Genomic DNA, 17,856 nt, shown 5'->3' on the forward strand with positions numbered 1-17,856 from the left:
GAAATCCACTACTCGATTGAGGGACCTTATAGATAACTGTATGTGTGATGTACAGAGATGGGGTAGTCATTCAAAAATCATGTTAACCACTACATGCAACTTATTACGTGATTTTTTAAAAGCACATTTTTACTCTTGAACTTATTTAGGCTTGCCATAACAAAGGGGCAGCTTACATTTTTTTATAATTTAAAAATTCTACAAACAAAATTCCACTTTAACATTGTGGAATATTGTGTGTAGATCAGTGACACAACATCTCAAATTTTAAATGCAGGCTGTAACACAACAAAATTTAGAAAAAGTAAAGTGGTGTGAATACTTTCTTAAGGCACATTATAAGTTAGGCCTATATTTTTCAAGAATTAATATATATCATAAATGTATAAGTCCAGAAATTGATGTAGCAAATAAGCATTAAAGTTTTAATGTGTCCCTTTTCTTGAAGTACAGTTTACTACACTAGAGCGACAACTATGATTTCTAAAGCCTGTCAGGTTGAAATAGAGAATGACATCAGGATTCCGTTCCAGCTTTTCCAACCGACAATTGCTTACCGAGAAATTCAATTAAGGACTCCTCTTCCCACTTCGAGCCGGTCTCCAGGGCAGATCTTCCGGGCAACTCGCCCCATGTAAGAAATTGGAAAATGCAACAATAAAACAAGAAAAACTGAAAAAAGGTGCCAACTTTGATCAAGCATGCTCTCTCACAGTCCACCCTAAACACACATACCCCTTAGTTGGAATTGGAAAGTCACCGAAAGACAGCGAAGTAGCCTACAGGTAAGAGTTTTCATTTTCACCTCACTATTTTCGCATTTCCAAAGATATCACTTAAAACGCTTAGCAACATCAAAGTAGCCTACTCTTTTCGGCGTCGCTGGCTTTGACGCGGTTAGGCTACCTGCCATTCGGCATGAAAATACTCTCAAAATGATACCTTTAGCAGACGAATGGTTGAACGGCGAACAGCTTGCTTCTACAGTGTAGCCCCTAGCTCAGCGCGCAAGCTTGCGGACAGGAGCAGTCGAGCGACTCATAGGTAGGCTGCTGTGCTTTTGACAGTGTCGAGCTGGGCTCTCACCAAAACTTTAGACAGACCGCTGTAAAATTCCAAACTTTCGGGCAGACTAAAACATAACAGTGTAGCCCACCATTCAATTGCCAAGTTAACTTTCTTGTGACTGTTTATTTACGCCATCTCTATCGCACTGCCAAAATATACAACAGAGATGGCTTCTTCATTATTTTGCATTATAGGTCAACCAACAAGAAAATAACACAGGATCAGTGGCATAGCGCAGTTTCGCGGGGTCCTCGCATGTTCGAGCCCCCCCCTATATATGAATACTTTTTTTTGCCATGGGGCAGAGGGAAGAATGTGCAGTTTTATAGCTAATCTCATGCTATTTTAAACATTTTGCCATAAGGTTGAGAGAAAATGTTGCTGATTTAGAGCTAATTTCCTATATATTTTTTTCATGGCTTATGACGCGTTCATATGCTGTCTGGTGGGCGGACCTCCAGGGCTACTGTATTTATCAAACTAGTAGGCCTAGGCCTAGCAACAATGCATGGAATAGCATTACATATTCAATGGCAATGCAACAAAATGCCGAAGTTAAGCATGCATTTGATGAGGGTTGTCTTATCTTATCCACCCCATTGTATAATAATTAGCCTACAATGTTGCCATTATGTGTCTGCATTTTTTTTGGACTTTGTAGGCAAAAAAACAACAAAGCCTCACATCGTATTGCCAACTCATAGGCACACCTATCTCACCCTTTGCCTTATTAAGTTGTTGAAGCGGCACCTGACACACACACACACAAACACACAATCTACACTCTTCATAGCACACAAAATAAGACATCAGCCACATAGTGGTATTCAACCCTGAAAGAGGAGATTCATTATACTTGTATGGGTAGAATAAACACAATTTCTCATCTTATAGTTAGTAAGTTTCTTTTACATTCAAATATATGCCATTTAGCAGACACTTTTATCCGAAGTGACTTAATCATGCATGCATACATTTTATGTATGGGCGGTCCTGGGAATTGAACCCACAATCTTGGCTTTGCAAGCACCATGTTCTACCAACTCAGCCATACAGAATCACGTATGATACTTCATTTGGAATATGCTTCTTGTTCATATTTGTTGCTCAAATATCAATGAACTGATCAGTACAATAAGCCAAGGAATATGGTGGATAATACTGTCTTTACCCTAAGTCTTTACCTCATTTTCAAAGCATTGTTTCAATGATATCTTTGCATATGCCAGTGTGTATGTTACGTGTAAATTATCCCCATACAGAGAGACGAGAGAAAAGATCACTGGTTCCTTAAACCCAAGAGTTCTCATATTCTCGCCGGATCTTTCTCCTTTGCTAATTATTGTGTTGTTTTCAGGGCAAATATGTCATATCCATGGCGACCAGGCAGGTTAATTGTCTTTCGCGTGCAAGGCTCCCATAAGTAATTAATTACCCTCTTTTTTTTCTTCTCCCCTGTCTTTGGTTAAACAGATCATTCAAGGGAAGCCATCTCACATATTAAAAATGCCAGTGGTATCAGCGCACAAGGTAAACATGAAACTTTTTTTCCTTCTCATCAAGCATTGGGGATGCTCATTTTATATTTTATTCTGTGTGTTTTATACACTTGCCATATGTGTATGTGTATAGGTATGGTTTCATTGTGCTTATCAAGCTTCACTATGGACCAGTACTGTAAATGCAATATGTTTATTCCTTATTTATCTCCCATACTAACACAACAGATGAGTTTAGATGCTGTTATGATGTAGGCCAATTTGTTATGAAGCTAGGGAAGGCACTTCAATATCCTTGTTACCGACATATTTCAGTCAAACAGTTTATTAAGCACATGTTGAGGAATATTATATAGTAAGTTTTGTCTTAAATGATTACATTTAAGCTCTTACATTTAAGCTCTAGCCAGGTAAAAAGGTAAGGTACATCAGCTTCTTACAATGGCATAGTTTGAAACTCCAAAGGAAGTTTATGCAGTTTAGTGGTTCGATGGTGCACCTGTAATTGTTGACAAAACTGTGTGATGTGGAGTGGTACGGGCTTAGTGTGCTTCACATGATCAACAGAAGTTGCAGTGCAGTAAAGTGTTCAGGAGTTAGAGAGAAGAGTAGGTTGAAATTAGGCTTGATGCTGATCTTGGGTCAGGTTAGCATTTTCTTCACTAATGGGGGAGAGGAAGCTGATCCTAGATCTTTACCTAGGAGAAACTTACCCCCAGAGCATCAGAGAGACCCCACAGAGAGAGAGACACACACACACACACACACACACACACACACACTTTTCTTCTTCCTCTACTTTCTCCAAATGTACCCCCTTTTTTCGTTGATTGTGTGAAAAAGTGAACGGAAGGACAGGTGAACAGAAGGAAGGAAGGACTAAAACAGTACAGTAACATACATACCATTTTAAGTAATGTAACTTCAATTGTTGGTGTATGGGTGCAATACATCAGGCCTCTTGGTGAAATCGCACCATGCCGACACAGGAAGAATTGACTTGTATGCAGTGGCCCTTGGTCGACAGGGTGGTTGAGTCTTCTTGCGTAGTCGGCTGTCTATTGTCATACCCCCAACCTATACATATTCTGTAGACCTATCAGTCTGAGAAACATTCAGGTGTCTAATTCAATCAATCAATCAAATGTATTTATAAAGCCCTTTTTATCTCAGCAGATGTCACAAAGTGCTTATACAGAACCCAGCGTAAAACCGCAAAGAGCAAGCAATGCAGATGTAGAAGCTCGGTGCCTAGGAAAAACCTAGGAAGAAACCTAGAGAGGAACGAGCCTCTGAGGGGTGGCCAGTCCTCTTCTGGCTGTGCCCGATGGATATTATAAGAGTACATGGCCATTAAGGCCAGATCGTTTTTCAAGATGTTCAAAAGTTCCTCGATGACTGGCAGGGTCAAATAATAATCACAGTGGTTATAGAGGGTGCAACAGGTCAGCATCTCAGGAGTATATGTCAGTTGGCTTTTCATAGGTGAGCAATCAGTGGCCAAGACAGCAGGTGCGGTAGAGGGAGAGAGAGGGTCAAAACAGCCGGTCTGTGACAAGGTAGCACATCCGGTGAACAGGTCAGGGTGAACAGGTCAGGGTTCCATAGGCAGGACAGCAGAAACTGGATCAGCAGCATGATCAGGTGGACTGGGGATGGGTACAGCCAGAAGTCGTCCGGCCAGGTAGTCCTGAGGCATTATCCTAAGGCTCAGGTCCTCCAGGAGGGGAGAGAGAGAGGGCAGGAGAGAGATGGGAGAATTAGAGGGAGCAAACTTAAGTTCACACAGGAATTACACCAGATAAAACAAACTGACCCTAGCCCTCCCAGCACATAGACTATTGCAGTATAGATACTGGAGACTGAGACATGGAGGGGTCAGGGGACACTTTTGCCCCGTCCGGCGATACCCCCGGACAGGGCCAACCAGGCAGGATATAAACCTACCCACTTTGCCAAAGCACAGCCCCCACACCACCAAATGGATATCAACAGACCACCAACTTGCTACCCTGAGACAAGGCGGAGTATAGCCCACAAAAATCTCCCCTACCACACAAGCCCGAGCAGGTGCAAAACCGGACAGCAAAATCACGTCAGTGACTCAACCCACTCAAGTCGAGTATAGCGAAAAAATCCTGGCACGAAGTGATATACCCCTCCTAGGGACGGCATAGGAGAGCACTAGCAAGCCAGTGACTCAGCCCTCGTAATAGGGTCAGAGGCAGAGAATCCCAATGGAGAAGAGGGGAGCCGGCCAGACAGAGACGGCAAGGGTGGTTCTTCACTCCAGTGCCTTGCAGTTCACCTTCACACCCCTGAGCCAGACTATACTCAATCATAGGACCTACTGAAGAGATGAGTCTTCAGTAAAGACTTAAAGGTAGAGACCGAGTCTGCGTCTCTCACATGGATTGGCAGACCATTCCAGACCATTTCACAAAAATGGATTGGAGAAAGCCTTGCCTCCAGCTGTTTGCTTAGAAATTCTAGGAACAATAAGGAGGCCTGCATCTTGTAAACGTAGCATACGTGTTGTTATGTATGGCAGGACCAAATCGGAGAGATAGGTAGGAGCAAGTCCAAGTAATGCTTTGTAGGTTAGCAGTAAAACCTTGAAATCAGCTATAGTCTTAACAGGAAGCCTGTGTAGCAATGGAGTAAGAGGCTAGCACTGGAGTAATATGATCGAATTTTGAGGTTCTAGTCAAGATTCTAGCAGCCGTGTTTAGCACTAGCTGAAGTTTATTTGCTGCTTTATCCGGGTAGCCGGAGAGAAGAGCATTGCAATAGACTAATCTTGTTTTTTTTCATTTGTACAAAACATTTCAGATTTTTGCAATGTTACAAATATGGATAAAAGCTGCTCTTCATATACTTTTGATATGTTTGTCAAAAGAGAGATCAGGGTCCAGAGTAACGCTGAGGTTCTTCACAGTTTTATTTGAGACGTCACATCAAACAACAGATCTCTTTGTTTCTTGGGACCTACAACTAGCATCTCTGTTTTGTCCGAGTTTTAAATGTAAAAAATGTATTCTCAAGTAAGTATCTGTCAAGGTTATGCAGAATGAACTCTGTGTGTGTCAGACCTGTGGTTCAAATACTATTTTAAATCTTTCAATGTTTTAGCATTTGTAGAATGCTTTAGCATTCCTGCAGTGCCAGATGGGCAGGGTTTGCACTTTTGCAACTACTCTATTGGTTCCATTGTGCCAGACAAGCTCAGTCAAGCTCAGCTCAAGTATTTAAGATTATTTCAAATAGTATTTGAACCCAGGTCTGGTGTGTGTTCCTTTTCAGTTTGACCTTGACTCTGGACCTGCAGGTCTTTGATGTCAAAACAAATGTCAATAATCTCAGGCTGCAATTTGACAGGGCTCAAGAGCTAATACTATTGTTTTCTCACACTCGAACTCCCTCAATTGCCCCATGAAATGATTTTGTATCCAAATTCACACCACACAACAACGTCCATTCGGTCTCAACTTGTAAAATCTACTGCCCTCGACACATACAGTAGTACAAGTGCAAATAGTGCTTGTGTTTTTAATCATCATTATTGTTTTTATTTTAGTGCTGGGGAAATGTCCTTTTTGCATGCTTGATCAACCAGTAGAGAAATCCATTATAATAGAGGCTCAAGGTGAATTGCATCCCGAGCAATCTTTCCCTCTTCGAGTGAAGGAATTTTCCCGGGCAAAATAAACAAATCACACAGACAACAGTAATATAGGGTTGATTTTGAAGGCATGAAATAACTATCGATTAAATCCTTCAGTTCATAGATGGTAATGGCCTTTTTGGTAATTTGTTCTAGGCCCTTTCAATACAGAGGAGAGAGGGAGAGAGAAGTGGAGAGAGAGAAAGATGGAGGATGCAGGGGTGAGAGAGAGAGAGGTAGAGGATGCAGGTTAGAAAAAAAGAGAGCAATGAGGAAGAGAGCTCACAAGACCGAGAAAGGGACATGCTGCCCCTTTCCGAGCTCATTATCATTCTTAATAAGTCTTAAGGAAAGAAGGAGCATTGAGTGTAAATGCACGGTAATCCTAACGCTGGCCAAGGTTAGTGGGGACGTCAGCACATGCACACTGTTCCCAGCTGGCTGCTTTGGGACAGGGGAGGGGAAAAGGAGGAAGAGAGTTAAGCATAGACGCTCAAGGAGAAAGGTGTCATTAAGGTCCTTCTTTCGAGCCTGTGCCTTTGAGTAACACTTATCTTAAGAACTGCCGGTATAATGCATTATGATGCAGTTATAAGGCATTGCATCATTTATAATGTATGCCCTTATGTCTTATAATCATCTCATAATGACACATAGACATAACATATGATACACTTTTTATAAGACGTTAGGTTCAAACAACTTATAAAGCATTCGTAAAATGTCACCTGCCTTTCTGACTGATGTACGACCTGGAGCTGATTAACGCGGTGTCAGGCGATGATCTTAACTAGCAACCATGTAGTAAACAGTCCCGTATCAGATTTAAATCAATTGGTTTAGAAGATTTGTCTTGGCTGTTTTCCCTACCAATCAATTGCATTACCCGTTAATCATATAGATATTGAGGTCACTTCTGTTGGATATGTATATGTACTTTGAATGTAACTTTATTCTGTAATAGGTGAATATCTATATTCTTATACCAGATGTTACATATGATGTGGCATCTGAGATATGTTAAAGGTGAAATCTGGGATTCAAACAACAACAGCAAAGCAGCCACCCCACCATTATTTTGGGGTACACAGCAATGTAACCAATTTCAAATTCATAGTCAGAGCTATGGATGCAAGTACCATCCATGTGATCAAAATGATCGTTTTAACAATAAAATTAAAAAACTATATAACGTTTACAATAACATTGTTTACAAGCAATGGAGTAAAACAAGCTTAGCCTATATTTTGGGTTCTGATGGGGTAAGACAGTTGAACTGAACTCATGAAGCATTTATAAGTTCTATTCTTCAAGAGTCAATGTCTATAGTCATTCATTTAAACGTTGAAATGGATGTACCAATCCCAGATTGTCTCGTTAAAGTAAAAAAAGAAGCAAACCATGTGTCTTCTTAAAGGGCTTTAAAGAAGTGGCAGCAACTACATGCTTATGCCAAGCTGTTATTTGAGCGTGGTCCAAAAGGTGAGCAGTAAAATGTGTTGGCTAAATCGGTGCCAAATTAACTCATTAGACGGATTGCCAACCACTTGGAGTGTCCAATTGCTGCATTTGTTTAGTGTATAGACACAAGGTGAGCCTTGAATTCCGGATATTGTTTTATACACCCCCCCCAAAAAAAAATTCAAGGCAGTGTGTAATCTGTGTAATCAACATACTGTGTAATCTGTGTTGTCATTCATCAGTTAAATGAATCAGACATCTGATGACATAACATGACAGGCTTATGTTGAACCATGTTATAACCATCCCAGTTCACGTAATTCTCTTTTAGCACCAACTTATAGCAACTACTTGAGTCGACTGAAGCTTTGGAAGTGCTGAGCTTAATAAATCTCCTTATTGTATGCAGTCACTGGACGAAAGCACCAGGTATATGAGCAAAACTGTCAATATCAAACTAGCTAAACTTTGGAATGATCGTATCACATGAATTGTGTATTCTAGACCTTGAATTAGTTTGGAGTTAAATTGTAATGTTAGTGTTCATGTTTGGTTGAAGTGCTTTGTCTTTCTGTCACATATCTGTGAGGCAGTAGAGTTGAGAGTTTAGTTGGTCTGTTTGAGAATGAACAGGCAGGGAGGGTAACAATCAAACAAGCAAATGAAAAATGATCCGATGGGCTAAGAATGAGAGGTGCCCTTTTGTCTTGTTCCAGAGTAATGACATCTCTGCGTCTCTCTGTCACGTAAAGATGATTTACCCACACACAGATGTTCTCAGCCTAGTTGCTCGTGAACCTGCACCATTTTGTTCTATTTTTTGCCCTTTTAAAGGTTAGGAGTGAAATTCAAAGCCTTCCCCCTACTGTAAGTTTAACTCCCCTCAATCAACATTGTGCCATTGACGTGCTGTTATTGTCTTGACTGGGAATGTGGAGAGAGCACGGAGCAGGTAGCAGGACTGGGATTGGGCAGGTGTGGCTGCTGTGTGTGTGCACGTGCACGTGTTGAGGATGTTACATCAGTACTAAGGTACCTGTAGGAGCATCTCTCTGGCAATATCTACCCACCCCCAACCCCTCCTCAGTTTTGGTTGTTGGTTGGGGCTTGGTTGACAACTGGCTCCCTTGCCCCGCCCACCCCCCACCCCCAAGGGAGCCTGGGAGGCAAAGAGACATCACCATGGTGATTAGAAACACAGCACCCCCACACAGCGGCAGTGGTCCATTGTGACTGGCGTGCGTTGAGGTGAGAGGGAACAAAATGTCACATCAACAGGTTTTTTCATGTGTTTTTGTTTTTGCCATAATACTCAGTGGGATTGTTCGGGCTCGGATTCATCTGCTCAACTACACACCGTAGAGACTGCCGGAGCGAGGGGAACTAGTGTAAAAAAATCTGAAATAAAGAGAGGGAAATGGAAAAGCAGCGAAATCAACATTACACCCACTGGACGAACATGCATGTTTGTCGATTAAACAAAGTATCATTTTAAGCCAGGGTAAAATAATGAAACCAGATTGATGCGATAATGGTTAAATTAATGAATCGTAGTGTAGAATCGAACCCATGCGCGTAACATTGATTTACAACATTGAGAGAAGTGCAATGGATACAATTAAAAGTGGATACAATTTGGACTCCTACTTGATAGTTTTAAAGAAGAAACTGAAAACAGTTTGGTGAACACTCAATGGATTTGAATACCGGTGGTATTCATTAATGAGCCTCAATACAACTATAGTTAACAATCTGGTCCTTGTTCCTTGTTCCCAATCTGGTTCTTTGTCCTTGTTCCCAATTTTACAGACTTCAGGGCCCATGTTCATAAAGCATCTCAGTGTAGAAGAACTGATCTAGAAGCAGTTTTGCCTTTTAGATCATAATGAATAAGATATACACTGGGTGTACAAAACCTTCCTAATATTGAGTTGCACCACCTTTTGCCCTCAGAAAAGCCTCAATTCGTTGGGGCATAGACTCTACAAGGTGTCAAAAGCATTCCACAAGGATGCTGGCCCATGTTGACTCCAATGCTTCCCACAGTTGTGTCAAGTTGGCTGGATGTCCTTTGGGTGGTGGACCATCCCTGATACACACAGGAAACGGTTGAGAGTGAAAAACCCAGCAGCGTTGCAGTTCTTGACACACTCAAACCTGTCACCTATTACCAGGGCTCCCGAGTGGCGCAGCGGTCAAGGCACTGCATCTCAGTGCACGAGGTGTAACTACTGTCCCTGGTTCAAATCCAGGCTGTGTCACATCTGGCCTTGATTGGGAGTCCCATAGGGTGGCGCGCAATTGACCCAGCATCGTCCGGGTTTGACCAGGGTAGGCTGTCATTGTAAATAATAATTTGTTCTTAACTGACTTGCCTAGTTAAATCATAATTTTTTAAATACCATACTGTGTTCAAAGGCACTTAAACCCCCTAGAGCCGGTGCGTCGATCTAAGTAACGTAATAAAACAATTCCATCAATTTAGGGGCCTCCTCAGTGGCGCAGTGGTCTAAGGCACTGTGACCAGGAGACCCACGAGGCGGCGCACAATTGGCCCAGCGTCGTCCTGGTTAAGGGAGGGTTTGGCCGGCCGGGTTGTCCTTGTCCCATTGCTCTAGCGACTCCTGTGGCGGGCCGGGCGCAATGCATGCTGACACGGTCGCCAGGTTCACGGTGTTTCCTCAGACATATTGGTGCGGCTGGCTTCCGGGTTAAGCAAGCATTGTGTCAAGACGCAGTGCAGCTTGGCGGGGTTGTGTTTCGGTTGTCTTTGGTTGTCTTCCTCTCAGGCTTCTATGTCTTCTCCCCGGACCTCCTCAATGTCCACCTCTTGAACATCAGACTCTTAGGCCTCATCTTCACTGACACTTTCCAACCTTGTTGAGGATGGCTCGTTGACAGGCTCAAAAAGCCTCAAATTTTCCTGGATGGCCACCAATTTTTCAACCCTTGTATTGGTCAGCCTGTTGTGTGCTTTGGTGTGTGTGTTCCCAAACAAGGACCAGTTGTGCTCTGAGGCGGCTGATGTTGGTGGGATTTGGAGGATAATGGAGGCAACAAGGGAAAGAGCCTCAGATCCACAAAGTCCCTTCTACCAGGTGGCTGATGAGATATGTTGTCACGTTCGTCTGAAGGAGACCAAGGCGCAGCGAGAGTATCGTTCCACATCTTTTATTTGAATGTGAAACTTAGCCAGACAAACAATACACTTTAAACAAAACACAAACCGTGACGACAGAGGTGCAACATGCACCAACTCAAAATAATCTCCCACAAACACAGGTGGGAAAAACAACTACTTAAATATGATCCCCAATTAGAGACAACGATGACCAGCTGCCTCTAATTGGGAATCATACAAAACCCCCAACATAGAAAAAATAAACTAGAACACAACATAGAAGAATTAAACTAGATAAACCCCCCGGTCACGCCCTGACCTACTCTATCATAGAAAATAAAAGCACTCTATGGTCAGGACGTGACATATGTTAGCACGACTGCCATATTGCATCTCCATCCCAAAGCCCTTGCTTGGAAGTGTACATCGCCAGACTGCCAAGAACCTTGCCCTCATCCAGGCCAAGGTGGCGAGACACCGTAGTGATGACAGCATAGGCCTTGTTGATCTCTGCACCAGACAGTATGCTCTTGCCAGCATACTTTGGGTTCAACATGTACGCTGCAGCATCAAACTTTTTGATGTATTTCAGAATTGCAGTTTCCTCTGCTTGGAGCAACATTGAAGTGGGCAGGGCAGTACGGATTTCTTCTCTTACATCTGCAAGCAGAGTCTGAACATCAGACAGGATGGCATTGTCTCCCTCAATCCGTGCAATGGCTACTGCTATAGGTTTCAGGAGTTTTAGGCTGCTTACCAATCTCTTCCAAGATACATCATCCAGGGGGATCCTCTTGATGGGGCTGTCCATATCGGGAGACTGTGATATGGCCATTTCTTGGAGAGACTCCTTCACCTCCAGGAGACTGTCAAACATGATGACAACACCACCCCAATGGGTGTTGCTGGGCAGATTCAATGTGGTGCTCTTATTCTTCTCACTTGCTGCTATAACTTGATGACCCTTCACATACCTAACCCTTTCCTTGGCTCTCTTGTAGAGTCTATCCATTGTTTTCAGTGCCTTGATGTCCTTGAGGAGCAGATTCAATGCATGAGCAGCACAGCCAATGGGTGTGATGTGAGGGTAGGACTCCTCCACTTTAGACCAAGCAGCCTTCGCTAGAGGTCGACCGATTATGATTTTTCAACGCCGATACCGATGCCGATTATTGGAGGCCCAAAACCCCAATACCGATTTAATCGGCCAATTTTTTATTTTTTTTTATTTTATTTTTTTATTAATTAATTTATTTGTAATAATGACAATTACAACAATACTGAATGAACACTTATTTTAACTTAATATAATACATCAATAAAATCAATTTAGCCTCAAATAAATAATGAAACATGTTCAATTTGGTTTAAATAATGCAAAAACAAAGTGTTGGAGAAGAAAGTAAAAGTGCAATATGTGCCATGTAAAAAAGCTAACGTTTAAGTTCCTTGCTCAGAACATGAGAACATATGAAAGCTGGTGGTTCCTTTTAACATGAGTCTTCAATATTCCCAGGTAAGATGTTTTAGGTTGTAGTTATTATAGGAATTATAGGACTATTTCTCTCTATACGATTTGTATTTCATATACCTTTGACTATTGGATGTTCTTATAGGCACTTTAGTATTGCCAGTGTAACAGTATAGCTTCCATCCCTCTCCTCGCCCCTACCTGGGCTTGAACCAGGAACACATCAACAACAGCCACCCTCGAAGCATTGTTACCCATGTAGAGGAAGGGGAAACAACTACTCCAAGTCTCAGAGTGAGTGACGTTTGAAACGCTATTAGCGCACACCCGGCTAACTAGCTAGCCATTTCACATGGGTTACACAAGCCTCGTCTTGGGAGTTGACAGGCTTGAAGTCATAAACAGCGCAATGCATTGCGAAGGGCTGCTGGCAAAACGCACGAAAGTGCTATTTTGAATGAATGCTTACGAGCCTGCTGCTGCCTACCACTGCTCAGTCAGACTGCTCTATCAAATCGTAGACTTAATTATAACATAATAACACACAGAAACACGAGCCTTAGGTCATTAATATGGTTGAATCCGGAAACTATCGTCTCGAAAACAAAACGTTATTCCTGTTACATTGCACAACCCTCAATGTTATGTCATAATTACGTAAAGTTCTGGCAAATTAGTTCGCAACGAGCCTGGCGGCCCAAACCGTTGCATATACCCTGACTGCGTGCAATGAACGCAAAATGACACAATTTCACCTGGTTAATATTGCCTGCTAACCTGGATTTCTTTTAGCTAAATATGCAGGTTTAAAAATATATACTTCTGTGTATTGATTTTAAGAAAGGCATTGATGTTTATGGTTAGGTACAGTCGTGCAACGATTGCTTTTTTCGCAAATGCGCTTTCGTTAAATCATCCCCCGTTTGGTCGGCTGTCTTTGTTAGGAAGAAATTCTAGTTAAAAGAAATTCATGTTAGCAGGCAATATTAACTAAATATGCAGGTTTAAAAATATATACTTGTGTATTGATTTTAAGAAAGGCATTGATGTTTATGGTTGGAGCAACGTGTACCTAAGCGATTATATGCAACGCAGGACAGGCTAGATAAACTAGTAATATCATCAACCATGTGTAGTTAACTACTGATTATGATTGATTGATTGTTTTTTATAAGATAAGTTTAATGCTAGCTAGCAACTTACCTTGGCTTCTTATGCATTCGCGTAACCTCGTGGAGTGCAATGTAAAGCAGGTGGTTAGAGCGTTGGACTAGTTAACCGTAAGGTTGCAAGATTGAATCCCTGAGCTGACAAGGTAAAAATCTGTCATTCTGCCCCTGAACAAGGCAGTTAACCCAACGTTCCTAGGCCATCATTGAAAATAAGAATGTGTTCTTAACTGACTTGCCTAGTTAAATAAAGGTGTAAAACAAATCGGCAAAATCGGTGGCCAAAAATACCGATTTCCGATTGTTATGAAAACTTGAAATCGGCCCTAATTAATCGGCCATTCCGATTAATCGGTCGACCTCTAGCCTTCGCAGCATTGTCTGTCACCAGTGCAAATACCTTCTGTGGTCCAAGGTCATTGATGACTGCCTTCAGCACATCTGCAATGTAGAGACCGGTGTGTGTGTTGTCCCTTGTGTCTGTGCTCTTGTAGAATACTGGTTTTAGGGGTGGAGATGATGTCGTTAATTATTCCTTGCCCACGAACATTCTACCACCCATCAGAGATGATTGCAGTACAGTCTGCTTTCTCTATGATTTGCTTGACCTTCACTTGAACTCTGTTGAACTCTGCATCCATCAAATTAGTAGATAAAGCATGTCTGGTTGGAGGGGTGTATGCTGGGCGAAGAACATTCAGAAATCTCTTCCATTACACATTGTCGGTGAGCATCAGAGGTGAACCAGTTGCATACACAGCTCAAGCAAGACATTCATCAGCATTTCTCTGACTACGTTCCTCCATTGAGTCAAAAAAACTTCTGATTCTAGGAGGACCATGAGCTGTTGCTACTGATAAGGTGTCTGATTCATCATTTTCACCTCAAATAGAAGTAGAGGGACTTTTGTCAGAGGTTGCTTGTTGTGAGCGCTGAGGGAACTTTATGCACTTGGCCAGATGATTCTGCATCTTTGTTGCGTTCTTCACATATGATTTGGCAGTGAATTGTCTCCACACATCAGATAGTGCCCGTGGCATTTTCCTGTAAACATTAGAAAACAATTAGTAAAAAATATATATATATACAATTCCATGTACAGATAAATAGTTAAGCAGTTAGATTAAACAACTCCTTTGTAAGATAAATGTTTTAAAATGAAACATGTATGGAAACGGGTGAATTAACACTCCTCAGTTAGCAGGCTCAAGCAAGCTAAAACCCACATGGAGGCAAAAACTAACTAGCAGAAATTGAAACTAGTTAGAAATGATTTAAACACACTTTGCTGTAGGCTACTATTTACTAGTTAACAAAAAATGATGTATGTCATATAAAATATATTCACCCCACCCAGTATTGTAATTAAAACTTACCAGAAAGCATGTAGTCCTTGGCTCAGACAGTTTAGTAGTGTGGGCTCAATAGCATCTCATTAGTGTGTAAGATCTTGAGAATCAGCTGTACATGTGATGAGAGAGTGCACTGCACATGTGATGAAAGAATCCATTGTGCATGCAGAGGGTTGCAATTCCATTGAATTGGGGAAAGTTTAACCAAAATATGCCACAAGAACTAGAATTGCCTTATGTGTATCCCACCCAAACTTTCTTTGATGAATTTAAGCAAAATTCCCAAAATTCCAGGGCTTAACTTCCCATGGAAATTTTCCGGAAAGTTTCCGATCCTTTGCAACCCTAATTAAAGCTAGAGATTGCATTAGATTTATCTCTGTCCACTGCGTCCGGCAAACTTCTGCATCTGCGGTGAAAGGTGGCAGAGCTGGTGTTTGTCGCACCATGAGACATCCCTAAAATCTGTTTTCTCACGAAAATGTCTGTTGCGTCCGAGTGGTTTGACCTATAAAATGACCACTCTATGACCACCCCACGTGTCAGGAGACTCATCTGAAGTTGGTGTCAAAGGAAAGAAATTCCACAAATTAACTTTTAACTTCTTGGGGCTATGTGGGACGTTAGCGTGCCACCCGTGGCGCACCCTATCAACAGCAGGTGCATGTCAAGAGCGGCAAATTTGAAACCTAATAAATGTCAAAATTCAAGTTTTTCAAACATACAACTATCTGACACCCTTTGAAAGATAAACATCTCCTTAATCTAACCACGTTGTCCGATTTCAAAAAGGTTTTACGGCGAAAGCATAAAGTTAGGTTATGTTAGGAGAGTACATTGACAATAGCTGTGTGTACTGTATTGTCAATTCAAAGACAGGCGTCACCAAAACCATAAAATCAGCTAAAATTATGCACTAACCTTTTACAATCTCCATCAGATGACACTCCTAGGACATTATGTTAGACAATGCATGCATTTTTAGTTCTATCAAGTTCATATTTATATCCAAAAACAGCGTTTTACTATGGCGTTGATGTTGAGGAAATCGTTTCCCTCCAATAACCGGCAGTCAAGTCATCGCAACAAAATAATGAATTAATATTAGAAAACATTGGTAAAATATTATATTGTCATTCAAAGAATTATAGATTTACATCTCTTGAACGCAATCGACTTGCCAGATTTAAAAATAACCTTACTGGGAAATCACACTTTGCAATAATCTGAGCACTGCGCCCAGAAAAATACGCTTTGCGATACAGACTAACCGCCATGTTGGAGAGATCTAAAATCGAAAATACTATGTAAATAATCCATTACCTTTTGATTCTCTTCATCAGATGTCACTTCCAGGAATCCCAGGTCCATAACGAATGTAGTTTTGTTCAAAAAAGCTCATCATTTATGTCCAAAAAGCTCCGTGTTGTTAGCACATGATCTAAGCCAGCCGGACTTCACTTCACTTCACGAACGGAAAAAATGTCAAACGTTGTATTGCATAAATCATTAGGGCCTTTTTTAACCAGAACATAAATAAAATTCAAGGCGGACCATTGGGTTCTCTTTTAAAACGTTTCGGAATGAGAGTACCCAACATGAACTCGCGCGCCAGGTGTCTAATGGGCCATCACCGTTCCAAGGCTCTTCTTCGGTCAGATCTCAGAGTAGAAGACTCAAAACACTTTGTAAAGGCTGGGGACATCTTGTGGAAGCAATAGGAAGTGCCAAAACATTCCTCAGCCCCTTTGTTTTTCAATGGCATAGGCTTAAAGTCAATTCAACACATCAGGTATCCACTTCCTGTCAGAATCTGTCTCAGGGTTTTGCCTGCCAAATTAGTTCTGTTATACTCACAGACACCATTCAAACAGTTTTAGAAACTTTAGGGTGTTTTCTATCCATATATAATAAGTATATGCATATTGTAGTTACTGGGTAGGATTAGTAACAAGATTAAATCGGGTACATTTTTTTATCCAGCCGTGAAAATACTGCCCCCTATACCCTAACAGGTTAACAAGGCACACCTGTTAATTGAAATGCATTCCAGGTGACTACCTCATAAAGCTGGTTGAGAGAATGCCAAGAGTGTGCAAGGTGTCATCAAGGCAAAGGATGGCTACTTTGAAGAATCTCAAATATAAAATATATTTTGATTGTTTATACTTTTTTGGTTACTATATGATTCCATATGTGCTATTTCAAAGGTTTGATGTCTTCACTCTTATTCTACAATGTATAAAATAGTAAAAATCAAGAAAAACCCTTGAATGAGTAGGTGTGTCCAAACTTTTGACTGGTACTGTATATATACCTAACGGGGTCCTAAAATTACAAATCAAATTTCTAAATGATCCAGAGTATGACCATCTTAAAACAATAACATGTGTCAGTTTTGAACCACACTTAGATTTACAGGGGTTAATCTTTTGACTTGCCCATTCACCATCTCAATGGCACTCATACATAATCCATGTCTCAATTGTTTCAAGCCTTAAAAATCCTTCTTTAACCTGTCTCCTCCCCTTCATCTACACTGATTGAAGTGGATTTAACAAGTTTAACATCAATAAGGGATCATAGCTTTCACCTGGATTCACCTGGTCAGTCTATGTCATGGAAAGAACAGGTGTTCCTAATGTTTAGTACACTCAGTGTATATAGATACTGCGACCTAATTGTAGTTCATGGCCCTGTTCACAAAGAGTCTGAGTAGGAGTGCTGATTTAGGACCAGTTTAGCCTTTAAATCACAATAAATAGGTCAAGGAGGACCTGATCTTAGATCAGCACTCCTACTCTGAGAGGCTTCATAAATGCGTGCTTTGCACTCCTACTCTCAGACACTATGAATACAGGCCCAGATTATAGTTCCTCCACTAGGGGCAGCAGGCCCAAAAACAAGCACCCCGAGCACATCCAATAGATACAGAGACCCCCACTCTAGCTGGAGCTCACTTGTCAATTATCCTGGTGAGGAGACATTAGTCTCCTCAATATGACATTGAATATGAAACAAAATTAAAAATGTGTCTAAACTAAAATTGGT

At 41.4% G+C, this 17,856-nt stretch overlaps 1 protein-coding gene across 2 annotated transcripts in view; it reads left to right on the plus strand.

Annotated features, from left to right (window-relative positions):
- Positions 1-498: 498 nt before the first annotated feature.
- The window catches only part of casz1 (castor zinc finger 1), a 257,172-nt gene continuing 239,814 nt past the window's right edge, over positions 499-17,856 (plus strand). For both annotated transcript variants that reach the window (XM_029719434.1, XM_029719435.1), the window contains exons 1-2: positions 499-785; positions 2,542-2,598. The gene's annotated coding sequence lies outside the window, so the exon portion shown is untranslated. The remainder of the gene's footprint in view (positions 786-2,541; positions 2,599-17,856) is intronic.

This window comes from Salmo trutta, chromosome 28 (assembly GCF_901001165.1).
Source record: "Salmo trutta chromosome 28, fSalTru1.1, whole genome shotgun sequence".
Lineage (NCBI taxonomy): Eukaryota > Metazoa > Chordata > Actinopteri > Salmoniformes > Salmonidae > Salmo > Salmo trutta.